Below are 17,100 nucleotides of genomic sequence, written 5' to 3' on the forward strand. Positions count from 1 at the left end.
CTGGACATGCAGGTCCCATAGGAAAGTGACTACTGGACTTTGCAAAAACAAGGCAGAATGGTCCTTTAGGTTCCTGCTTTGCAGAAGAAACTGCCAGACATTCTACAGGACACAGAGAAAAGTGACTAATGAACTTCTCCATTAAACAGAACAGTCCTTCAAAATTTCTGCTTCACTAAAGGGTATGCCAGAGACTCTGGGCCTGTGGGCTGAAGACAGATGTCCGAACATTACAGAGAAACTTTGGGTGACTATCCAGGCAGCCAGATGTCTCTGTTATTTCTAGAATATTGCACTTTCTGTTTACTTAGGTAGTATTATAACCATCTGGGGTCTTTGATGAAGTCGAAGATTAGATAATTATAAATATAGTTTTCCTTAGTTATGATAAAAGGTAAATTATATATGAAACTTTAGACTCACAAATAGATGATAGATGATAGTTTCTTTAATTTTACCAAATACAAAAAGGCTAGGCATTCAATTCTTGCTTGGCATCTGTTTTATTATGTGTAATTTTACTACATTAAAATTAAAAACCTGCTTTTTAATGAGACAGAAAAGGAGAAGTGCTGTGGGATGGTAAATATCTGTTGCTATCACTGGCTAATAAAGAAGCTGTTTTGGCCTATGGCAAGACAGGATACAGCCAGACAGGAAAGCCAAGAGAGGTGCAGGAAGAAGAAAGATGGACTAGGAGCAGATGCCAGCCTGCTGCCCAAGGAGCAACATGCCAGGAGACCAGTAACACCACGGCCATGTGGCAAAACATAGATTAATGGTAATGGGTTAATTTAAGGTGTTAGAGGTAGCTATCAATAAGCCTGAGCCATAAATCAAAAAGTATATATTTAATGTTACACCTCTGACTGGTTATTTGTGTATGGCAGGTGGGAAAGATCTATATGGCTACCTGTCACAGTAAGTAGATCTTGTCCATAATTTTTGTATTTCTATTTTTAAGATCTTTCTATTTTTACTTTTATTGTATATATAGATATGAAAATTTTAATTACATTGTTTCCCCCCTTTTCTTTCCTCCTTTGAACCCATTCTATCTTGTATGCTTTTAAAAGATTGTATTCAGTATTTTCTTACTTTCAAAGCTATTGTACTGATTTAGGAAAATGTAATATGAAATCCTCCTTTCAGCAAAAGTTCTACATTGTATCATTGTATTCAGAAATACTCCAAATGATTTACAACATTCTGGTTATGGATCCTGCATCCTCCATAATGACTCTGATTATCTGCTTCAGACTGCTACAGAGGGACCTTCAGGGCAAGAGTCGGACCTGTGAGGACGGATGTGAAATAACATTTTACAGAGAGATAGTTCGCCACTCTGGATTCCGGGCTACTCATTTATACTATTCTGACTTTGCCTAATAAGATTACATGAGAGAAAATATTAGGAAAGCCAGATACTACTGGATACTTTTAGATAATTAAAAAGTCAATTATTTCTAATGGAATTGTTCAGAGACCTTTTACATAGTTTATAATCAAGTTATAACTTAAAATTATTTATAAATATACACATACTTAGATTTTCCATTGTAAGGATTTATAATTGTGGTAGCAATTAAAATAAAGGAATTTAAGCTCCACAATACTAAATTTGGTGATATATCAGATGCAGGATAGAAAACTAAGCAACACCCTTCACTGAAATTTCACTCAACATAAGTCAAGATAAGTTACAGGCCTTGTAATTATCAAAGTATCACACACATCATATGACATAAATATAATAAATACTTTGATAATAATAGGTAGATTAAAATCACCACAACTCAATTTTATAGCTGAAAACACTGAGACAAAATAAGATATAATAAATTATCCAAAGATAATTTGAGTATAGATGTTCTACTCTAAGACACAGTGTATACTCTTTTCTTTTCTTTTTTCTACTCCTTTCTGAAAATTAAAAGAATAGTGCTTTAACAATGGCATTGTCAAAAGACATGGTCACGTGAAAGGAGAAAATCCCATGGACTCATGACCTTACATGGAGAACTACAGGCATCTAATGACCTCTGAGACAGGATGGACTACTCTCTCCCAAGATTGAGTTCCCTAAGTGGATATGCAACACAAAGTAGTCAACCTTGAAACAATATGCACATATACAACAAACAACAAATACAATGAATAGATTGTATTTACATATCTGTACATCTATATATGTGTACAACAATAAAAATCAAAGGAAAAAGAATACATGAGTTTGAAAGAAAGTGAAGAGTGTATAGGAGGGGTTGGAGGGAAAGAACACTGGGAGGGTTCGAAGGAGAAAAGGAAAGAGAAAAGTGATGTATTTACATTTTAATTTAAATATATTAAAAGCATAATTTTTAAAGAATATTTTTTCCATTTTTGTAAAGCAATTTTGTCTTTTCTGTAAATTATTTTTTTAAAAAGTCACTTTTATGACTTGCCTTTTTCATCTTGTGTTTTAAAAGTGTTCCAGCAGGAAACAGGAAGTAGATTTAAGATTATTTAAAGAAAATGACTTGCCTCAGCTCATAGAGTTTACTATGACAAAATTATCATTGACTGGCTCTTATGAAAAAGACATTGATTTATCAGGTTGGAAAGTTCAAAATCAACATACCAAATTGGTGTCTTAAAGGGTGCAATTACTAGGCTCATAGATAGGGAATTTTCTTACTGTGTCCCACATGGTAACCCTGGGAAGGCTACTCTTTGGAATGTCCTTATAAGGGACTAATTCCATTCATGAAATCTCTGCCCGTATCACCTAGTCACTATCTAAAATTCTACCTCTTAACACCTTATACTGTGTTTTAGGGTTTCAAGGGGAAATGTTTAGAGGAGTGAGCCACCCATCTGTAAAAAGAGATCATTCAGTGTGGGCAGATATGTAACTCCTCAGCAGATAAATCAACACAGAATCATTTACTACAGTGCTGCTGTTATGTCCTGACATCTGCAGGCACATGGAAAGAGAGGCATCCAACTGGACAACTGAGACAGTGATGGACCAGGGTCAGACTGAGGAGAGCTTTGATCTTCAATCTAGTGAGTAATCACTAATGCTACCTTATAAAGTGAGCCAGGAACTGACAAACAGCCTGACCTTCATGCCAGATTCTCCACCTGCTGAAAACAACTGAATTTAGGAGCCAAAGATTCTCCTGATGGAGTCCAACATTAAGCAGCACAAAGATCAGACATGGAGAGTCAAATAAAAGATGCATGATTCAGTCACACAACAAAATCACACATCATTCTTATATAGTGCTTTCTAATGTTTGAAATGTAAGGCTATAGTGTATAATGTGCAAATATCTAATATATCAAAATAATTTTACATTCAACTCACTGCTTTAATACCACTTTAAAATAAATATTATTGAAAATATTCTTTAAAGTTCATTTGGTTGTTTCTTGCAAGGTAAAAATGTATACTCATATAAAAATATAATTATAGAAAAATCCACTGAGAATAACAGTGAATATTTAATTAATGTAAAACATAAATGTTCAATTTTTTTTAACAAATAACAATTACATCGAAATTTATAGTACATATGTTTATACTGTGTCAGAAGTATCTGTGCAATGAAAAAAATTTCAGACATATTTTAACTAATCAAGTTTTGAGTGCTACAGCATTAAGGGCAACAACAATGACTGAATGAGGTAACGACCCAGAAGTAACGTCAGTATATAACACTTTTAGTAAGAAATATCAAAACTCTGTACAGTGATTACTATATTCAGGGGCATTATGCTAAAACCTTTTTCTTTCATTATTTCAGAGGTTTTCACCTTAAAACTCATTAAAGATATTTTTTATTTTAAAATAAAGAAATCAAGATGTAAAAAGATAGTAATTTTGTCACATATAATTTTTCTAAGTTTTAATTCCTGTCTCCTTGTTTAAATTGTATGTTGTTACAAGCAGAAAACAGGCTACAACTATCTCTTGCTTCCATACCTGTGCTTGGTACATGGAGATGAAGGAGGTTTCCCATCAAAGAATAGTCATGGCAAAGGAGCGGAAATATGTTTGAAGCCTGGAACCTACCTAGGACATGGGAAATCCTGGAATGCTATGTGAGAAATTTTCTTGAGGTTGCTGAGGAGATTAACATTTTCCATCTGGTAAGTATTGTGTAAAAACAGAAGAAAAATTTCCAAATTTAAAATTGAGAATTGCCCAACATAAATTGTGGGAAGTTTTAGGTGTTTGTTTTTAATCTGAAAATGACTAAATATCTCCATATTTTCTTTCTGATTATGGTTGCTTAGGCAAAATTAAATTAATAAATCACTAATATAAGAGATTTCAAGAGACACTGTGTGCAGTACTCAGACATCAGCTTGAACTTGCTTTGAATTTATTTGAATAATGTTGTTTCTATGATGCCTTTGGTGGAATAGCCACCACAAAGATAGGAAGAGGGAGTATCTGAAACCATTTTCCTTATCAGTCAATTCCAGAATAGAACCTCTGGGAGGATTCAATCTCTGCTGGCCATTTGGACCAGTGGTAAAATGTGCTTTGTGGTGTCCATTTTCATGCAAGGCTGTTATTTGTCATTAGGCTAATTCTGGGGTGTTGATTACCACAGAGATAGTTGGGGCCATCAACTGCAGTTCTTTAGATCTGCACTGTGCTGGCTTTTGTAGGTGCCTCCCCCTTTTTTTTTTATCAGATTATGCATACTGGCTTGCTACATTTTTTTACAGTTTCCACAGGAACAGCAAAGACCATATAAACTTGGCACTTCTGATCCTGTCTCGAATTCATGTTTCCTAAACTATTCATGTTGGAAAGTATTTGTACATAGAAGTTGATTCAGGCTTTGTGAAATGCGACACACATTATTGTGAAACATTAAGGTAAAATAATATTTAAATACCAAAACGAATACAAATGAGGAATTTGAACATTTATTTAATTTACAAAATATTGGTAATTGCCTGGGCTTAGTGTCATAAGTCTGGAAACCTGCCATCAGGGAGCCTGAAATAGGAGCATTGAGAGTTGAAGGCAAGCTGGACTACAGAATTAGTTCAAGGACAGTCTGAGAATTTATTGGGACCTTCCTTTAAAATAAAAACAACTTGTAAAAAGAGAGCTTGAGATAAAGTTCTGTGGAAGAGTGCTTGCCTAGCACATGTAGGTCTGAATTCAACCCTCCAGTACCAAAAAAAGAAAAAAATAATAATTGAAATATAGAATAATAGAAAGTAATAGTAGTAAAACTAAATTAATTTTAAAAATTATATTTATAGTATTTTATCTTTAAAAGTCTATATAGTATTTATTCACCTTTCAAGTGGCATAATTTTTATATTATTACCTACATAGAAAAAATATCATTAAGCATCTCTTTTAACAATTTGTTTTTTTAATTAATGTTTTGGGAATTTGATTTCTGTTCTCCACATTGAAGTGTGTTGATGATTTGTTTCAGCTATTGCAGCATTTGAAACATTCAATTTTATGAGATGCCTTGCAACATTTTTAAAATGCATGATAGATTGTATTGTTTATCATATTCTCTATAATGGAGGGACAAATCCCCAACCTTCTATTCCCCAAATGTGCTACATATAAGACTTTTTTTTCCAGAAAAAAATCTCATAACCTTGCAGCCTTTCTGTTCCACTAAGCACATTGCTAGCCTCGGTGCCACCTGGCATGTTACTACAGAAGTGTGAATCCTTGCCTGTACATCTGGAAGAACCACCCAAGTGGACAGCCATGCTTTGCAGCCATTCTTCAACTGTGCAAAATGAGTTATATGTAAAACCAGCCGTAACTTCTAAACAGATTTGTCTATCTATAGCTCACACCCTCAGTAGTATGTTTAAAACCATCATGTCCTCTTCAAAGTCATCAGACACAGCACTACACATGGTGGAGAAGTTGGAACAGAATAGGACCAAAGCTATAACAATGCAATTAAAGGCCTCACTCTGAAATCATCTCTAAATAGTCCCATAGTTTTTCTGTCAGCATGGGGTGTAGCTGGTTATTTTTAATGACACACCTGGAAAGTCTTAAAGGAACTGACTAGATCTGTTTGGTTTCTGGGCATGTCTGTAGAGGACCAGTTTGATTATGAACTGAGGTGGCAGTACCAACTCTGAATGTAGGCAACACCATCCTATTGTACCTGTACTATCCCAGATTCCCTTCTCCTCTTCCATCCTTCCAAGGGAAATGCTAATGTGTGCTGAGACTGCTTTCATTTGTGACCTTGAATAGAGCCAGCACCAAGCACTATACCTGGATGGAAATACAGTAAACCTCAATTTGTGTATTAGTTCCATTTCTTGTTGCTCTAATGACATACTTGACAAGAAGCAATTTAAGGGAAATGTAGATTATTCTAGTTTAACATCAGATAAGATACACTCCATCAGAGCAGGGGTAGCATAAAGGCAGGAAAGGGAGGAGGTTGGTCACATTGCACTAACGGGGAGCTGAACTTGAACAGGAAATAGGTCAGTGTGTAATATCTCAAAGCCCACCCACAGTAACTAAAGTTTTTTCCTCACCCAAACACTTCTACCTGTTGTGGAATAATAGTTTAAGATGTGTTACATTCATTTATGCTATGGAATATTAGTTTAATGATGCAAATGTGTGTTGCATTCTTTTATGTTGCATTTGTTTAACTCTGTAAAGTTGGGTTAATATGCCTATCTAAAACACCTAATTGGTCTAATAAAGAGCTGAATGGACTGCAGCTAGATGGAAGAGAGAAATGCGTGGGGCTGCCAGGCAGAGAGAATAAATTGGAGGAGAAATCTAGTCTCAAGGAAGAGGATCAGCAAGAAAAGAAGGAGAAGAGGAAGCCAAGGGCCAGCCTCGCAGCCACACAGTTAGCCATGGAGTAAAAAGGAAAGAAAAATATATAGAATAAAGAAAGGTGAAAAGCCCAGAAACAAAATATAGATAAAGAGAAAGGCAATAATTCAAGTTAGAAAAACTAGCTAGAAACAAGCCAAGCTAAGGCCACGCATGCATAATTATGAATAAGTCTCCATGTGTTTATTTGGGAGCTGAGGGGTGGGCCTTCAAAGAGGAAAAAAAATAAAAAAATGAAAAGGAAAGAAAACCAATTACACCTCATCTTAAAAGTTCCATAACCTCCCAAAGGAACACTACCTTCTTGGGACCAGCTATTTTTATGAGCATAGGAGATATCTCACATTAAACAATAACTTGTGGACAGTGGGATCCAGATAAAACCTGTGTATACAAACCACAGAGGAGCCATTTTGGTTGATGTCATTGACAGTAACAATCTTCAGAGGTGGGTGAGAAAGGCTAGACATCATTCCTCACAACAGAAGCTCTATCCACAGATTTATTTTTCTCCTGTTTTGTCTGTTTCCAAGGTCAGTGTGAGTAGAGATTGGTGCATGAAGATCTGTTGACACAGGAATTGATGTACAGGAGGAACACTGAGCTTGGAGGCTATTATAGAAAACATAAATAATATGTTCTTCCTTGGGGAGCAGAGATGCCTTCATCCCTGAATGCTTCTTGCAGAAAATGCAATCCAAGCCATGGCCAAGAAAGGGATACTAAGAGAGTTATATTTGTGTCATATCAAGAAAGAACACATGAGACTGCTCAGAGTCTGTGAAGAACTTTCTTTCCAAACAAGAAGTTACTTTGTTAGAGGCAAGGATCTTGTGTTTTAGTTTTGTTTAAATCTATGAAGTAGTTTTGAATAATTTTGCCCTTTAAAGAGAATAGCACATGACCTTCAGAGTGATTTTCTCCCAGTTCCATTGTTAGGTAGGTTAGTTATAACTCAATTATACTATCATTAGCTGTTATTGTGGTTTTGATACTTATAAAATTTAAATCATTTTCCAATAAAATATTGTTTGATAGACACCTACAATAACAGTTGATGAAAGAAAACAAGTATAAGATACAAGGATAACCAAGTTAATTGAATACAAGCCAACTAAACTTGTGTTAAAATGCTCACCACAGCTCTAAGCTATAATCTGTAGAATCATGATTCTGTAGAGTACATAAGAATGTGTCTTAAGTTAGAGGGTTAAAAAGAAAGAAAAGGGGGGTGGTAGTGATGATTCTGTTTGGAGGCTTTTTATTAACTTTTAATAAACCCAATGTATATATGTATAAATGACTATTTTCACAAATGTAATTATATATACCACCTTGCATTCTTCATACAAATTAGCAACTAGAAAGAAAAGAAAACACATGATATGAAAGCTAAACTATTTATTTATTTTTTTTTTATTTATTTATGTATTTTTTTGAGCTGAGGATCGAACCCAGGGCCTTCTGCTTGCTAGGCAAGCATTCTACCACTGAGCTAAATCCCTTTATTTATTTTTTAAGTTTTATTTTTATTTTGTGTTTGTGGATGTTTTTGTGTGCTTGCATGCCTGTGTACCAGGTGCATGTATTGTCCTTGGAATCCAAAATGTCCTGGAACTGGAATTACCACAGTATGAATGCTGAGACTCAAACCCAGGTGCTTAGGAAAATCAGGCAGTGCTTTTCAGCACTGAACTGTGTCTCTCCAGCCAGATACATGTTATTGTTATATATTTTGTGTACATGGATGTTATGCCTACATATATGTCTATGTACATATGTAGGGCCAGTTGTCCACAGAGGCAAAAATAGAGCACCAAATCTTTTGTAACAAAAGTTACAGGTGGTGGTGAGCTGCCCTGTGGGTGTGGGAATCCAATTTATGTCTTCTAGAAGAACAGCCAGTGCTTTTAACTGCTGAGTCATCTCTCTAGACTCCAATCGTTTTAGTTTTAATGCAAAGTAAAAGATTCAGTTAAGATAAAGGAGGACATTTTTGCCTTCTGTATTTGATGGCCCATTTTAAGTTATTAAACACAAAGACATTTTAATATAATCTTAGTATCTAAAGTGTATGTGGAAACGTTATTTATCTTTTCATTGATAGTCAAAAGTATTTATTATATGAAAAGCTGAGTAGTTGGCCATTTAACAAATTAAACAAAGTGTAATTGTGTGACTGTGCCTGAAATGTGTCTTACCTAGTGTTTATTTTAAAGAGCTTTATTGTGGAAAAAAAACATACTCAAATTAAAAAAGGATATTCATGAGATCCTGAAAAAATGATGTGAGGCCTGCATTGGTGACCAAAATGGCTGACTCATCTGTCCTTGTGCAGCAAGTTCTTCTTGCCCCAACAGAAAGAACAACATATTTAAACACTGTTCAAAATGACACAAGAAAGAGAATTCCCTTTTGTTTGCTAAGCCTGAGTGTCAACAGTCTCCACTTCCTCATTAAATAATGAATTTTATTAGAACAGAAGAGCTCTAGCACCTTCCTTGCTGTTATTTATTATTTAAAAGCTTTTCTTACACAGATCTGTATTTCCATGAAGCTTTCCTGGTCAGAGCACAGAGCTCAAAGTCCATTAATTTGCAAGCACCATATAACTTCTCAACCCGCCTAGTTTTCCCCACTGCCCTGCCCTGGATACAGCTCACAGCCATCAGCCCTGACTTTCATTGCAAAGAACAACCTGTTTTCCTGCAGATGTACCTCCATGTCTCCCTTCCCAGTCCTCTGAGGGAAGATAGTATTCTTTTTCCATTTCCTTCCTTCTTCTCCCCCTCCTCTCTGCACTCTTTCTTTCTCTATATGTGGTTTCTTTATTATGGCATTTTTATTTTAACGAACAAGCAAGTTCACAAATTAAGGCAGAATTTTAATTCTTCTCATTTATGATATAAATGATTGTACAATGCAGTGTTCTATGTGAAAATCTACCATGATGTTTAAAAATAAAATACCTTTTAAACAATATTTCTGCTTCCATGCCCTTATTTATTCTCTCATATAATTTCAGTACTTTAAAAGTTTGTGCCACAAAACAAAACATAACTTTAAATGTATGAGTTTGGAAAGGCCAGCAAGTGTGTGTGTTTACAATTGTGTGAAGAGACAGAGAAAAAAAAGATCATTATCTAAGAAATAATTTAGTTTAAAGCCTGACAAGGCAAAAAGTATTGATATTGTAAAATTTGAAATTTCTGATGTTATTCTTAAGAAAAATTTCTTTCAAAAATATTTTGGATAAAAAAGAAGCTTATTGCTAGAATAAGAATGAATATTTTTAACTTCAGTTATAAATTGAAAAATTGCATTGAACATTAAATGATGTTATTTCTTTTTTTCCTAGATTGAAAATGCATAAGGATTTATTGCAGTCATTAAACAATGCATTAAAATTACATTAAAGAACTTCGTTTTTCATTCTACAAAGCCTAAAATACTTTGAACATTAAACTCAAGTATCTTCCCTCAAGGTATATTCAAAATAGACATTCATATTTTTAGGGAATTGGCAGTATGATTTTTTAAAAGTTATTTTACTTAAGAACAAGATGATTATCAAACAAGAGCATAGCCAAAGTTAGGGCAAAAAAAGAAACCCAAAAAAACAAAACACAAAACAGGAGAAAATGATAATCATGAATGTAGTCTGTAAATGACAGAATTCAAAAACAGGGAAGATGTGTGCTACAGTGTAAAAGCAAATATTAGCAACTTTAAATTATGGATGAATAATGTTTTAATGCCTTAGATCTCACTACTATTTTGTTAAAAGTTCTTGGCAAATCAAGCCATGACTGTTTTAGTCTCATGATACTCAGTGACATGTTCATACCAGGAACATTTGTGTTTCCAGGATGTAGTTAACACTGGCTAATTATGTACACTGTACATAATGAGCAGATTGGAAAAAGCAACTTTTCAATAACAGATTAATAGGTGTGTTCAAATGGAGCAGCTCTTTGGAAGAGGATGAGGAGGTCTGAGCAGTTCTGTGCTTCCCTTGGACTGAGCACCCCATGTTACAGGTCTACCATTATCCCTCCTATGGTTCCTGTCATACCAGACCACTGGAAACAAGCAGCTGCCAGTGAACCAGGTAACTCCAAAGAGATATTTTGGCCATGATTCACCTACTTTCTAGTAATCTTTTGATTCATGGAAAATGGATTAGTATTTTCAACACCAACAACCACAACAAATGAACCAAAAGTTAAAAGATAAAATATCATTAAAATGGAAAGAAAATAGACCTCTGTAAAATGAGCATCATAGAGGAGTAAAATACTATATGTACTTTGGGACTTAGTTCCTTCAGCCATTAGAACACTTTTACAACAGAAGAAATATCAGGCAATAGAATCCTGATACCTACATCATAAGAAATCAATGGCAATCTGTGAATGATATCTCCACAGAAAGCAAGTATAATGGACTCATGTAGATTTGCTCAGGTTTGCAATTCCTTCTCCAGGTATATGCTCCACAAAGAGAGTTAGGGAAGGGAAAGTGAGCCCAGGGAAGATAAGGAGTGATGTAATCTTAGTTCATAACATTTATGCGGTATCAAAACCAATTGTTACATTTTTCAAAAAGCAGGATACTGAAACAAGTTTTTAAGAATTTTTGCAAATGTGCATAAATTTATTCAGTAATATGTAGGATTTCTACACTCACTAAACATACATATAAAATGTAAAGGACATTCCACAAACTTCTAGAATTCTCCTTTGTGATACTTGTCTATCACAAACTCACCATTGTCTAAGCTTGTGAGCATCTTTACACATTGAGATATTTACAGATACAGGGAAGTAGATGAGACAGAGACAATTATATCCAGATAATGTTATTTGCATGCATACAATTACTTTCACTATAGCTATAAGCATAAAATCCAATATGTCATGTACATTTCTGATCTTGTAGGGCTATTTCATACTTTTAGGGACTTTCAAATAATTTAAATCAAGTGTATCCCATAATTTGTTACCCATTTTCCTCTTGACAGACTTAGTATTTTTCTGCTTTTTGCTATTATAAATAATAGAGCAATAACATTCTTATAATTTTGCATTTATGTATATTTATGAGTATTTTTGTGGGATATATTTATGAGTATTTTTGTGGGATAGACTTAAAATGCACATTTTAAAATTTGACAGATTACTGTCATCCTGTCAGCTTCAAAAGCCACACCAGCTAAAAATGCTGAACCTCTTTCTACTTCCATCAATGGAATATGAAAGTACCAATTTTTGTAGATTGCTTTTGCTATTGTAATTTATCATATTTTAATTCCCAGTCCTGTAATCTAATTAATAAAAGTTGAAATCTTATGATCACATTTATCTCCATTACTTAGTACTAATAAGAAAAATACTTTGTTTATTTGCCATGAATGACTTAACTGAAAAGTCGTATTTATCTACTTTCTAAAATTTCCCATTGCTAGCTTCAAGTCTTGTGAGTTATAGAATCTCATTATAAATATTAAACATTTGACTGCTATCCATAACTTTTCAGTCAGATTTTTTCTTTTGTCTGTACTTATAATGAATGTTACAGGCTGTTGCCAGCACTATTGATTTCCCTCCATTACTTGAAGATAAAACACTGTTGCTGAAGACTTCACATACTTATGTCATGAGAGATAGTCTCCTAGCAATGGTGGAAAGGGTGCCTGAACTAGCCTTTCCCTGTAGTTAAATTGGTGACTACCCTAATTATCATCATAGATCCTACATCCAGTGATTTATAGAAGTAATGCAGAGACCCACAGACAAGCACTTGCCCTAGCTCCTGGAATTCAGTTGAAAAGAGGGAGTGGGGATTATAGGAGCAAGGGAGGGCGGTCAAGATCATGATGGGGCAAACCACAGAGACAGCAAACCCAAGCTAGTAGTAGCTCATGGACCCTTGACTGACAGCTGAGGAGCCTGCATGGGACTGAACTAGATCCTCTGAATGGGGGAGACAGTTGTGTGGCTTGATCTGTTTATGGGGCTTCTGGCAGAGAGACCAGGACTTATCCTGTGTACATGAACTAGCTTTTAAGAGCCTATTCTCTGTCATGGAATGCCCTGCTCCTGCTCATCCTTGATCCAGGGAGGAAGGGATTGGTTCTGCCCCAACTTGGTATGCCAGCCTGCACTGACTACTCAAGGGAGGCTTACCCCACTATGAGGAGTGGATGGGGAATGGGGAGGAGTTGGAAGAGAAGAGAGAGAAAGGGAAGGAGGGGGAACTGTGGTTAGTATATAAAATGAAAAAACGAGAGAGAGAGAGAGAGAGAGAGAGAGAGAGAGAGAGAGAGAGAGAGAAATACACACAGAAGCTTCACCCATTCTAGCTAGCATTGATTGTGCTCAATTTCTCCTCACTATGAACCCTGTCAACTACAGAGTCTTGTATCCAAGACATACCTACCTGTACATGTATTACAAATATTATGAGAGTAATCAACCAATCTTTCACAGTGTCTAAAACTACAGCACCCTTATTAGATTGTCGGCAGGGCTATGAATCAACTGTAAATATTCAGTACTGGTAAGAAACTGCAGTGAAAAAAATATTTTAGAAAGCAGCTATGTGGTTCCTCCAAAAGGAAAGAATCGAAAGTTTGAGACTGTGTAAGTCATACACTGTATGGGAAAAGCTACTACTAATATTCTGTTAAGTGACCATAGCCACCAAATGACTATGACTTATTGCTATGCACATAGGTTGATGTGTCACTCAACCCTCATAGAAGATGGTAATTAACACAGAGATCCACCAATGGAGAAAGCAAAGGGCACACTTTATGTTTGGAGGAACCACAAAGGCACTTTCTAAAATATATTTTATCCCTGTGGTTTCTTAACAGTACTGAATATTTATAGTTGTTGCACATTGCTGCCAGCCATCCAATAACGTTGTTGTAGTTTTAGACATTAGAAAGATCCATAGTCTTATTTTTTTTAAGTTTGTAAACTTTCATAATTAATTATGTTGAACAAAATTTCAAATATATGTTTGAAATCTCCATTTATTAGTGAACAAGGAAGGTCATTTTTATGTTTGTTGCTCTTTCCTTTCCTTTCTTTTCCTTTCCTTTCCTTTCCTTTCCCTTTCCTTTCCTTTCTTTTCTTTACCTTTTATTTTTTTCCCTTTTTAAAAAAAATTTATTATATTTGTGTTTTAATTTTACACATCAGCCATGGGTTCTCCTGTCCTCTCCCCTCCCCCATCCGCTCCCACCTTTCCCCCAGCCCCTCCCCTCCATTCCCATCTCCTCCAGGGCCAAGACTCCCCTGGGGATTCATTTAAACCTGGTGGATTCAGACCTTTTCTTTTTTAAATTTTACTTCTCTTTTTTTTTTCCTTTTCATAGACCAAGGGACCAAATTTATTAAAACATTTGTGTATGTTATAAAAATCTTCTACCTCTCATTTATACATCCACCTTTCACTCTTTCATTCACTTCTTTAAAAATTTCAAGACAGGGTCTTGATAAATTACTGCAGCAAGTCTTAAGCTCCTACAGCACAGGAGGACTTAGAACTTGGCTTCCTTTACCCCAGCTTCCTCAGTAGCAGATGTCACAGGTCTGTGTCTCTAATCTCAGATAAAACGTTCATGTATTTTCTAATTAACTTTCTCTGTGGTGTTGGTTTTACTTCTTTTTTTTTTTTTTGACATTTGCTGCTTATTAATTCTCAGACAATTAAAAATGTTGGATGTAGTAATACTTGTTTTACACATTTAATATTTTCATATTCATCCTCCTTCTGATCTGTTTCTGCCTCTCCTAAAGTTCCCTCTCCATAAGTATTCCCCTCACCTATATTCCCATAAGTAACCTCTAATAAAACTCACTGCTTTCCCAAAAGTTAATAGTAACTAACATAAAATATTCTTTAGGAGTTACACATTGTAACGGCATCCTCTTTCCGTCTTTGTTATCTTACTAACCATGATGCTTTTGCTTCTTTTCTTTTTTAAGCATGTGCTTCTCCTTGTATTCTGTATGCATTTTAACTTATCACTATCTACTTTCAAGCATCAGTGTACCACTGTGCATATTGTAAAATGATCTTACGATGCCTCCTTCTGCTTTTCTCTACTAACTGTCTTATCATCTTGTCACATGTATAATATAAAGCTCACAGTACAATGGCATTTTTGTCTAAAACTCAGCTGTCAGAGGATGTTAGCTTCAGACAAATGCTTTTTTTGTTTATCCCCACCATTGCTATGTTTGAGAGTTTTGTCCATTGTCTGTACACAGGTTTCAATTTCATGTTTTGACAGTTTCTTCACTGTTCCTCCTTTGCCAAGTGTGAAGGTAACAAGTTATGTTTGTTGGCAAGTGTATGGCTTCAACTTTGTTTTGGAAATTTATATTTATGTGAACGTGTAATTCTATATGCATTTGTTTTGCTTTGGTCTGTTTTCTGTACCTTAGAGATACTGCTCGGTTGACTGACCTCCAGCCTGACTTATTTTCCATGAAAAAAAAATTTGCTTGTGGTAAATCAACTTATTAACCACTTCCAAATGACTGACTGACTCTCTCTCTCTCTCTCTCTCTCTCTCTCTCTCTCTCTCTCTCTCTCTCTCTAGCTGGGTCATATATAAATGAACACAATAGTGCATATCTGCCTTTCCGTGACTGTATAGCTCCACTATAAATAGAGTTGAACATTGTTATTGATTATTGTCAAGTTACCTGAGAAGTATGATTCTCTCTCTTATTTTAGGCTTTGTTAGGCAGGACTAGATCCACATTTACTCTGGGTGAAGATTTTCTCAGTCCCAAGGATAACTCCCTTTGTGTTTTCTTCCCAGTAACTTGTAGGTTATGAGATTTCCCCAACTGCCTATGAAATAAATCATCGTGCAGCTCCAAGAATTATCACTCTGTGTGTTCGTATTAGGCAGCTGTCTCCCATTGGGCTTCCCATCCATATTCAGTTAAATACTCTACACCTGTGCTGATGGCACCTAGGTTTTCTCTGCTGCCCTGTAAACCTGATGTCCTACAGACTCCCAGCTTCTCATCTCAACTATAGCACCATGCTGGCCTGAGTTTCACCTTATTGCAACACACAGCCTGGAAATTCATCTCAGAATGGCTACTGTAGGAGTCAAGAAGCTCAGTCATCTATTTCCAATGTTTAGAAATGTAGCCTTTGTTTTAAGTGTGAAATGCTGTTTTAGCTGGCTGTAAATGTGGATTCTGTACTTATAATCTTATCATAAGCCAAAGTTATTTGATGACTGTCTTTGTGATGACAGAAAAGTAGTAAATCCTAAGAACCACGTAAGAGCTGCGTGTAGTATCCAGGAGACTGAGAGCTCAGAAAATCAAACAAGCATAATTAACCTGAATACAGTCTTTCTCTAGATATGTACACTTTTATTGTAGACTAGTTATTTAGTCATCAGACAAATAAAAATGTGTGTGTGTGTGTGTGTGTGTGTGTGATATACAGAGAAAGAGAGAGAGAGAAAGAGAGAGAGAGAGACAGAGACAGAGAGAGAGTCTGTGTGTATGTGTGTGTTAAAACCAAGAATCAACTAATCTAAGAGCTAATCTGTTGGGAAAATAAACAAGACTGACACCCTAACTGTCATGATGGAACTCTCATCCAGCGACTGATGGAAGCAGATGCAGAGATCCATGGCCAAGCCCCAGGTGGAGCTCCAGGAGTCCAATCTGTGTGAGAGAGGAGGGATTAAATGAGCAAAAGATATTGAGACTATGACTGGAAAAAGCACAGGGACAATTAGCCAAACTAGTGGAAACACATGAACTGTGAACCAGTAACTGAGGAGCCCCCATGGAACTGGATCAGGCTCTCTGGATCACTGAGACAGTTGATTAGCTTGAACTATTTAGGAAGCTCCCAAGCAGTGGGACTGGGATGTGTTCTTAGTGCATGAGCTGGCTGTTTGGAGCCTAGAGCCTATGCTGAGACATTTTGCTCAGCCTTGGTGTATCGAGGAGGGGACTGGACTTGCCTCAGCTGAATCTAACAGGCTGAGCAGAATCCCCAGGGGGGACCTTGCCTTGGAGGTGGTGGGATTGGGGAGTGTACTGGGGGGCAATGGCTGAGGGGGTGGGAGGAGGGAGGATAGGGGAATCCATGGCTGGTATGTAAAATTAAATTAATTATAAAATACAAATATATTTTTAAAATGTAAATGTGATTGCAAACTAGTAAAATCACTCTCAGAATCT

Source organism: Onychomys torridus, chromosome 3, assembly GCF_903995425.1.
Source record: "Onychomys torridus chromosome 3, mOncTor1.1, whole genome shotgun sequence".
In the NCBI taxonomy this organism is placed as follows: Eukaryota; Metazoa; Chordata; class Mammalia; order Rodentia; family Cricetidae; genus Onychomys; species Onychomys torridus.